The sequence below is a fragment of the Panthera leo genome, chromosome B1 (genome assembly GCF_018350215.1).
Source record: "Panthera leo isolate Ple1 chromosome B1, P.leo_Ple1_pat1.1, whole genome shotgun sequence".
Taxonomy (NCBI): Eukaryota; Metazoa; Chordata; class Mammalia; order Carnivora; family Felidae; genus Panthera; species Panthera leo.
The window spans coordinates 96,235,472-96,245,438 of record NC_056682.1 but is presented as its reverse complement, the minus strand read 5'-3'; the positions used below and the strand labels follow the sequence as shown (position 1 = coordinate 96,245,438).

At 39.3% G+C, this 9,967-nt stretch overlaps 1 long non-coding RNA gene across 1 annotated transcript in view; it reads left to right on the top strand.

Moving 5' to 3' along the window:
• Positions 1-18: 18 nt before the first annotated feature.
• LOC122217005 overlaps positions 19-9,967 on the top strand; it is a 43,398-nt gene continuing 33,449 nt past the window's right edge. The window contains exons 1-4 of the long non-coding RNA XR_006201244.1: positions 19-103; positions 4,731-4,838; positions 5,342-5,491; positions 9,347-9,423. This is a non-coding gene — a long non-coding RNA (uncharacterized LOC122217005). The remainder of the gene's footprint in view (positions 104-4,730; positions 4,839-5,341; positions 5,492-9,346; positions 9,424-9,967) is intronic.

Genomic DNA, 9,967 nt, shown 5'->3' with positions numbered 1-9,967 from the left:
CGCGAACTCCCGCCTCTTCGCTTTTGCTCCGCTAGGGACTTCACGTGCGCCTAGGCGGCTGCGGAGGCGGGAGCCTGGCTGGGTCGCCTTTTCGAGGGCGCAGGTTGGTGGCTTGTGGGAGGCCACGACTTAGTTTTAACTGCTGGCGCAAACTATTGAGGGGCGTCCCTTTTTCCCCCGTGGCGCCGGCGCGCCTTTCCGGAAGCTGGGAGCGTGGGCGCGCAGACAAGCTACCGCCCAAAAGTTTTGGCGACGAACTGGAGTCTTCTTGTCGCGGATAGAGTGCACAGTGCCCGCACTACGGTTATTTGGCATCCGGAATCTACTCGCTGCTTGCGCTAGCACGGAGCAGCCACTCCCGGGTGGTTTTGGTCAAGACTTCGCTTGTAGAATTTTCTTTCAGGTTTCAGACTAAAGGTGTTACCGCTTAAATCATAGTCCGTGGCGGTAGGGAAGTGGCTAGAATGAGGTGGTCCTTTGATTCGCTCATTCAGCTTTATTTACATTTTTTTTTTTAATCTCCCTAAGTCTTTCACAGTCTTTTAGCCTCTCAAGTCCTTTAAAAATCTGGTATAAATTCACCTCTGAAGCCTTATTCTGGGCTCCTTACCTCAAGCACTCAACTCCTTTGACTTGCTGTCTCGTGTCCTAGTCTGTTGTCTTTGTGTCAGGGAGTTCCCCCACGCCCACTCCCAAGAACTACTTGCTGTGAACAATCGGTGTGATAAATGAGTGAAGGTGTATTAAGGGAGTAACAATTTTCGTTTAATCTTGAGGAACCGGTGCGATGGAGGAGAGACCCGAAAAGCAGTGGGGGCATATGATACGAACTAAAGTACTTACTAGGGAAAGGGCTAGTGTTCCATTTTCGCTTCAGTAATCAGGAGCAAAGTCTGGAAAATTAGGTTGGTAGTCTTAAGTCAACAGATAGGCTTGGATTTATACTACCCGTTTTGGAGGAGCCATTGAAGAGTTTGAAGGGGCAAATGACCAGATAAAACTTCTCTAGATTATCTACCGGATGTATTAAAGACTGGAGTAGGAAAAGCATGGAAAACAAGTTAGTAGGCTATGGTATTAGTGCAAGAAATGAGGAAACTTAGAACTAAGTGGCATTTGGGCAGGGGTCTGCAAGCTTTTCTATGAAGAGCCAAACATATTTTAGGCCTGTCTTTCATAATTACTCAACTGTCTTATAGTAAGAAAGCAACCTAAAAGATGCTTAGAGGAATGAGCATGATTGTGTTCCAGTAAAACTTTATTTATGGACACTGACATTTTAGGTGTCATGAAATACTATTTTTTTTCAACTCTTTAAACCTGTAAAAGCCATTTTTTGATCTACAGAGATACAAAAAGAGTCTATAGGCCATAGTTTGCTCACCCCTGTACTTTCTTGGGGCAGAATGAACAGGATTTAATTGGGAAAAGTAAGTGACCATATGGTCTAGTCTCCAATCTAGAATATTTTTGGAACTGAAAGGTGGCACTATACACTGGGAGAACAAGATTAAAATTAGATTGTCCCAGGCAAATCTAAGTGGTCATCCTGAGGTTAATGGTTAGATGTCATAACTGCTTTAGGACTTGGTAACAGGAAATGCCAATGATGGAAACAGGATGATTGGGAAGAAACTGGTTTTGGAGAGAAGATGGATGCTTGGGATGAGATGCTTGGGAGAGAAGATGGATACAATTGGGATGATCTCAATAAGCAGGAAGAAACCACCTGAGAAGCTGCATAGCAGGCCACTCCTTGTATGTTATTGACCGTACTGGGTCACTAACTATTCCCTAAACAGTAACTGACAAGGAGTTTGGGATTACCATGTCTGGTTAGTGTTTATCTGACTTTTGGCAGGTTTTATGCAGGATTGTGGCATGCATTGCTGGACACTTAGTATCTGTGGCCCCTTCCCACTAAATGACAGTAGCATACCCCTGACATTGGGGCATCAAAAAACAACCTTCTTTCCTCCCCTAGAAAGGTGTTAGTTGAGTGGTTAAACCAAGTGGCTTAAACCATCAGGATTTACCTTGGAGCTGAATTATACACATGTATGTTTCTTTTCCCTGATTGGTTTGAAAGGAAGAGATGAATTGAGCAGTATTGAAGTTGTCAAGAAAATAGAGTGGGGAATGTTGGGTAGGTAACCAACATTGTTTGCCATGAGAGTAAAAAGTCAAACATTTTCTTATATATCCTTGATAAAATAAATATCTCAACTTCTTCACACTTGAAGCCCCCCCCCCCACCCCCCCCACCCCCGTCTAAAGTTTTTTTCTGAGCAACTTATTCTCATTCTAAGCCCCCTGAATTGGTCCAGAAGGCAGTTCTTTCTCTCTGCCAGGTAACAATCCCTCACAGTAGGATATTCCTTCTTTGAATACTGTAGTAACTTTCTGCTCTTCTTTCCCTTCTTTGTTCCACATGAAGGCACTAGTCCTGTATACTGATTTTCTTAACTTGGGCACCCTATCTCCAGTGTCACTCAGCTATTTAAAGGAAACAACTCAGAAATCTCAGTTGGCACTCAGAGTCGTCTATAAATCCACAAATGTCTTTGCTTCCTCCCCTTCTGCAGCAAACCTAATCTTTACACATAACTTCTATTACTTCGATGCATTTCCTTTTACAATACCTAATCTCCGTCCTCCCCATTGCTAAATTCATTCCCCACTCCAAGACTTTACTCATTCTATTTCCTCATTGAGAGTGCCCTTCTTAATCCTTTCTCCACCCAAATTCTGTTACCTTCCAATTCCTTCTCTAATTCTGCCTCTGTCCCAGGCTGTATCAGCCCACAATGATCTCTTTCTCTGAATTTCTACCAATTTCTTCCCTATACTATCCATTTTATTTTATGCTCTTGACTATTTTGTTACTGAAACTCTGCTTTGGGTCCCTACGTGTCTCCTTTTGCATCTGTAGATATTCCTTTTCTGAGTCTTTTCCACCTCCCTTTTCCTCCTTATAATCCACCCCTGCTTCACCCAGAAGTCATCTATAAGCATCTGTTATTATCTATGTTCTTTTCTCCTCTTGTTACTCTTTTTTCCTTGACATTTTATCTACTTAGTGATTTACTTCTCATCTCTATGGAAGATGTACCTCTCCAGCCCTGACCTCTCTCTGGGAGATAATAGTACTGGCCACCAAATATTTCCATTTCTTTTCCCACACACATAGCAGACTTGCATTTCCCTATTCCTTTGAACTCAGTGTGGCCAATGAAATGTGATTGGAAGTGGTCTGTATCACTTCCAAGTAAAAGCTTAAAGAATGCACAATTTCTAAATAAACTTTTTTGTTTTTTTGTTTTTTTTAAAGGGAGATGCCGGGGTGGTTCAGTTGATTAGCATCCAACTCTTGGTTTCAGCTCAGGGCATGATCTCACGGTTTGTGAGTTTGAGCCCTGCATCGGGCTCTGTGCTGACAGTATAGAGCCTGCTTAGGATTCTCTCTCCTTCTCTCTCTTCCCCTCCCCTGCTCATGCTCTCCCTCTCTCTCTCTCAAAATAAATAAACTTAAGAAAAGAATGCATAATGTCTCATGCCCTCTTTCCTTTTGGCAAAGTGATGGAATGTTTTAGTTATCTATTGCTGTATAACAAACCACTCCAAATCTTAGTGACTTAAAATAGTAACTGGTTTGGGGCACCTGGGTGGCTCAGTCAGTTAAGTGTCCAACTTTGGCTTAGGTCATGATCTCAAGGCACACAAGTTCAAGCACCGTGTTGGGCTCTGTTGTTGACAGCTCAGAGCCTGGAGCCTGCTTCAGATTCAGTGTCTCCCTCTGTCTCTGGCCCTCCTCCGCTCATGCTCATGCTCATGCTCATGCTCACGCTCATGCTCATGCTCTGTCTCTGTCTCTCTCTCTCTTAAAAATAAACATTAAAAAAAGAGTAACTTTTATTATCACTAATGGTTTTGTGGATTGAATGGGCTCATGGGCAGCTGTCTTAACTTGCTTGGGGTCTCATGTGGTTGCAGCCAGGTATTTTCTGGAGCTGGAGTAATTAGGAAGCTTGACTGGATGCGAGAATAGCCAAGCCTTTCTTCTTCCCAGTGTTATCCTAGGGCCTTGCTTCACAATGGCTTCTCCAGCAGAGTAACCTAATTTCTTAGTAGTTCAGGACTCTCAAAAGTGCAAAAGCTTCCAGGTCTTGTAAGTCTTAGGCCTAGAAATAATACATTCTATTGGTTAAAGCAGTCACAGGGCCAGCTCAGTTTCAAGGGGAAGAGAAATAAACTCCACCTCTTGAATGGAGACTGGGGAGAAGAGTGATAAAGAATTTGTGGCCTTCTTTAATCTGTCACCCCGACAATGTTTCATATGGTGGTTGCTTACATCAGTGAGGGTCCTAGATTCAGGGCAAAGTAGAAAAGAGCCTTTAGGTGACAGACACAGTCGTATGAATGAGAAATACATCTCTGCTGTTCTAAACCACTGAGATGTTTAGAGCTGTTTGCTAGCAAACAAAACCTAATCTACACTAATACAAAAACTGGTACTGGAAGTAGGGCACTATTGCAGCAAAAGCCTAAAATATGTGGCATTGACATATATGTGTCTGTTACAAATGTTAGTGGTTGGTTGGTAGGCAGCATCTAGTTCTGATTCACTTATGAATCTCCCAGCAAATCTAGCTCAGAAATTTGAGCTCAATAAATATTTCTTAAATAAGAGAGATTGTTTCTTATAATTCTGTTCTATTTCTTTATTTTAGGGGGAAATACTTCTTTCCTGCATCAGATGTTTCTTGAAGTATGGAGTGGGTGCCATGATCTTAACTCTCAATACTCTATTCCAGTGCTACTAACAAGTTTCCTGATGTGTAAGTTTGGCACATGCAGCCCACCTTCTCCCTTTCCCCTTTCCCATGGGAGTCAGGCCTCCCACAGAAAGTGTGCTTTCTACTCTACTGCTTCATATCTTAAATTTCACAGGGGCCTGCCTATGCCAGGGGATGCTTGGGTAAGCTTAACAGGATGGGCTCTTTGGGGGAGGTGTTTTTTTTTTTTTTTTTTTTTTTTCTTTCAGTTTTAGGAGCTAAGTTCACTGTCAGGGTAATTTAGGTAATTTAGTATCTGAACTTTTCATTTCTCCCTGGAAAATTCATATTGGGAGGGGGTCATAATCAAATTGAGCACATCTTTTTGGCTTTTAATTTAGAGTATTTTTAGTTATCATTTGATCTTCTTTTAGGAACTTCTGTTAATGTTGAAAAATGTAGGGGGACATAATTTGAGACAGCAATAGAGCAGGTTTTCACTTATAGCCTTGGGTACAAAACAGCCTTGGAGCTGATTTAGTGATATGTTGTTTTGACCCATTCAGGACATTCAAGGGAACAAAATCTATACCTGTGACCCCAGGAGATTCCACAAAAGGGAGAAGAGACCTTATGAAGATGCGAGCACAATTGCCCTAACTGACCTCTGACTTCTTGACCAAGAAGGATAACCATATCCGAAGTTGATCTCAGTGGTAAGCTGAAGGCATAAGGCAAGGGTCTTCATACATTTTGCTGACATACATTTTGCTGACATTTGCTGACATACCAAATAATTTTTAAGTTGATGTGTAAAATTTTTTGTCCTAAAATTAGTTGCAAAAGATGTAATTTCTGGTTAAAGTAAATATGAATATTTTAAAATAAAAAGGGTTAAGATGCATATAATCAAATCAAATTCCATAGAAATTGAATACTCATCCTCATCCATTTTTATAGAAATTTACATTATTTTTTCTATGAGTTTGTATTTTCACTCTACTTCCCCACAAGAGTTTTAAAAATATATTTTTATGCTCAAATATATTTTACTGCTTGTTCTGTCATTCTTTTCTGCAATAAAAATTTGTTTATAATTAAAAAAAAATTATGACTCGGGGCGCCTGGGTGGCGCAGTCGGTTAAGCGTCCGACTTCAGCCAGGTCACGATCTCGCGGTCCGTGAGTTCGAGCCCCGCGTCAGGCTCTGGGCTGATGGCTCGGAGCCTGTTTCCGATTCTGTGTCTCCCTCTCTCTCTGCCCCTCCCCCGTTCATGCTCTGTCTCTCTCTGTCCCAAAAATAAATAAAGAACGTTGAAAAAAAAAAATTATGACTAAAAATTGTAAGTGTCAAATATTTCTTCTGGATTGAATTATTATTACAATTATGAGTACATAATTGATAATAACAGTGTTACAAATTTCTTTTTATTTTTTAATTTTATTAAACATTTTTTTTTAAATGTTTATTTATTTTTGAGAGAGAGAGACAGACAAAGTAGGAGCAGGGGAGGGGCAGAGAGAGAGGGAGACACAGAGTCCGAAGCAGGCTTCAGGCTCTGAGCTGTCAGCACAGAGCCCAATGTGGGGCTTGAACTCGCGAACTGCGAGATCATGACCTGAGCCGAAGTCAGACGCTTAACCGACTGAGCCACCCAGGCACCCCACATTACAAATTTTTACACATAGCTACTAAAGAGAACTAAAATTTTATTGGAAATATGTCTCTCAATGAAATGGTTGGAGCTCCCTCTTCCCAAATAGTTCATGAATGTAATTTTTTGCTAGGAGACAGAATAGAAGACAGAAAAAGACAGAATAATACCACACGGTACAGGACTTACCAAAAATGACTAAATGATTATTGTAAATGCATTTCAAAATGCATTTATATAAAATAGAATACTATATGTAGAAAACTGCATATCTAAATCTCCATAAAAGATAGGGATGAATAATGATGTAAGAAATGGTTAACAAATGACAATGAACAGTAGTGTTTGAGTAAAACAATATAGATTTTCTGTATTTAGTAATCTTTAGGTGAAAATTAATGAAAATATTTTCTCCTGTGAGTCTGTATAATTGCTCAAGAAAATACAAAACATTGACTGACTTCTGATACATATTTCTTTTACGTATAACACTGATTTGTTTATTGGAAATTTGTAATTTTTTAACATCTTTTTCCTTGAAATCCACTGAAATATGTAACTGAGACATAGGAGAATGAGATTTTACATCAAGTTCTTTCTCATTTCTGAGCAGGTGTGCCTTGTAGCTGACTAGTATTTCCCAGAATGTTTTCCACAAATTTCCATATTTGAATTCCGAGACAGATATATGAAATCTTGCTGTGAGTTTGTTACCCAGATGAAGTAAGGCTCAACCTTCTTCAGTATTTCTCTTTGCTATCTCAACAGGATTCTTTGGCATTGTCAGGGAGTGGAAGCGGAAATAGTATTGGACCATTTCTGTGCTTCTCTCTTAACAGATGTATAAGATGAGGAAAATCAGGAAATCTTCCTACAGGCTTAGCGTGCCTCGATTAAATTAAATATTGACATTGGCATTAGCATTGTTTCTTTGGTGACTCAGATGCTTTTTTTTTTTTAAGTTTATTTTATTTATTTATTTATTTTTACCATTTTATTTAATTTATTATTTTAATTTACATCCAAGTTAGTTAGCATATGGTGCAACAATGATTTCAGGAGTAGATTCCTTAATGCCGCTTACCCATTTAGCTCATCCCCCCTCCCACAACCCCTCCAGTAACCCTCTGTTTGTTCTCCATATTAAGAGTCTCTTATGTTTTGTCCTCCTTCCTGTTTATAATTTTTGCTTCCCTTCCCTTATGTTCATCTGTTCTGTGTCTTAAAGTCCTCATATGAGTGAAGTCATATATTTGTCTTTCTCTGACAAATTTCGCTTAGCATAATACCCTCTGGTTCCATCCGCATGGTTGCAAATGACAAGGTTTCATTCTTTTTCATTGCCAAGTAATACTCCATTGTATGTATGTGTATATGTGTGTGTGTATACATACATATATATGTATACATATATATACACACATATATATACATACATGGATGAAGAAGATGTGGTATGTATGTATGTGTGTATATATGTATACACAATATACATATATGTATATACACATATATACACATACGTGTACACATGTGTATATACATATATGTATCTGTATACATATATGTATATATGTATACGTATATGTATATATGTATACATACATATACATATATACGTATATATGTATATATACATATATATGCACATACATGTATATGTATATGTATGTGTGTATACATATGTATACATGTATGTGTATATATACATATATATGTATACATACACACACACACATACATACATACCACATCTTTATCCATTCATTCATCAATGGACATTTGGGCTCTTTCCATACTTTGGCTATTGTTGATAGTGCTGCTATAAACATGGGGGTGCATGTGCCCCTTCGAAACAGCATACCTGTATCCCTTAGATAAATACCTAGTACTATAATTGCTGGGTCATAGAGTAGTTCTATTTTTAGTTTTTTGAGGAACCTCCATATTGTTTTCCAGAGTGTCTGCACCAGCTTGCATTCCCACCAGCAGTGCAGAAGAGATCCTCTTTCTCCACATCCTCGCCAACATCTGTTGTTGCCTGAGTTGTTAATGTTAGCCATTCTGACAGGTGTGAGGTGGTATCTCATTGTGGTTTTGATTTGTATTTCCCTGATGATGAGTGATGTTGAGCATTTTTTCATGTGTCGGTTGGCCATCTGGATGTCTTCTTTGGAGAAGTTCTATTCATGTCTTTTGCCCATTTCTGCACTGGATTATTTGTTTTTTGGTGTTGAGTTTGAGAAGTTCTTTATAGATTTTGGATACTAACCCTTTATCTGATATGTCATTTGCAAATATCTTCTCCCATTCTGTCGGTTACCTTTTAGTTTTCCTGATTGTTTCCTTCGATGTGCAGAAGCTTTTTACTGTGATGAGGTCCCAATAGTTCATTTTTGCTTTTGTTTCCCTTGCCTCCAGAAGCTTTTTTGTACACAGGAACATTTGCCATCGTAAGATCTGGGATGAGTGAGAGGATGTCTGTTTTTTATAAGTGGGAAAAGAATGATTTTTACAGGAAGTTGGAAAAACAGAATTGTTGTGACATTTCAACTTCAGTCATATTTTAGGCAGCTCAGTTTTAGGAAAGAGTAGATGAAAGTTGAATAAATGGGATTGATTTCCTAAAAATCATCTGTGTTTTCCTTGGAAAGTACTTATAGAATCCCAGTGTAGATAGACTCCAGTTTGAAAACTACTAAGTTTAAGACAATAAAATTATGTAGGGAATACAGTGTAGTTGCAGGGGATTCTGTTAATGCTCTTAGCCTCTTGGGCCTCTTGGCCTCTTCCCCATGGGCAAGATGCTGAATGGTGAGAAACTAGGTGAGAAAGCTCAGCCTTGTGGCCAGTTTTACTCTTGGAGCAAGGCTGCCATCAGGAATCATGCCTTCTGGTCTGTTTCTTTTTACTGCAGGTTTTACAGGGACATGTCTTCAAGTGGGTGGAGGGGAGAGTCTCTGTCATCCTGCTCTGCCAGTCAGTGACTCAGTGGTAAGTATGCCTGCTCCCATTGGTGGTGCCTTGTTCCCAGCATCAGCTTTATCAGTAAGAGTGATAATTCTCAGCTGTCTACTGTTTTGCCTGTTTTTCAGTTTGTTCACAACTTGGTAGGAAGAAGGATGTGGTTTACTGTGTCCCCTAAATACTCTCCATTTTTAATAGTGCTATGAATATTAACACAATAAATATGTACTGTGAGTTTTCCTGAGTTCTTTTAGCCATGAAGTTATTATCAATGCTGCTTGCTTTTTTTCCTAATAGATTTGTGCATAGCAGTAAGTGTAATTTGTTTTCAAATGTTATTTGCCAAGAGACTATCACTGGGCAATATACATAAAACATCAGGAGAGTTAAGTTCAGGAGAAAAAGAATTGCTCTGTAGCCTTAAAGAGTTCTTTAACATACACTATGTCCCAAGTTTCACAGGTGAATGAATACATTAAGGGGTTGACTCAGGAAATTGGGCTTGCTATTCTGTTTCTTCCTGTGCTATAATTTACCTAGGTTGCTAAGCCTTAGTTTGAACATTCATAAA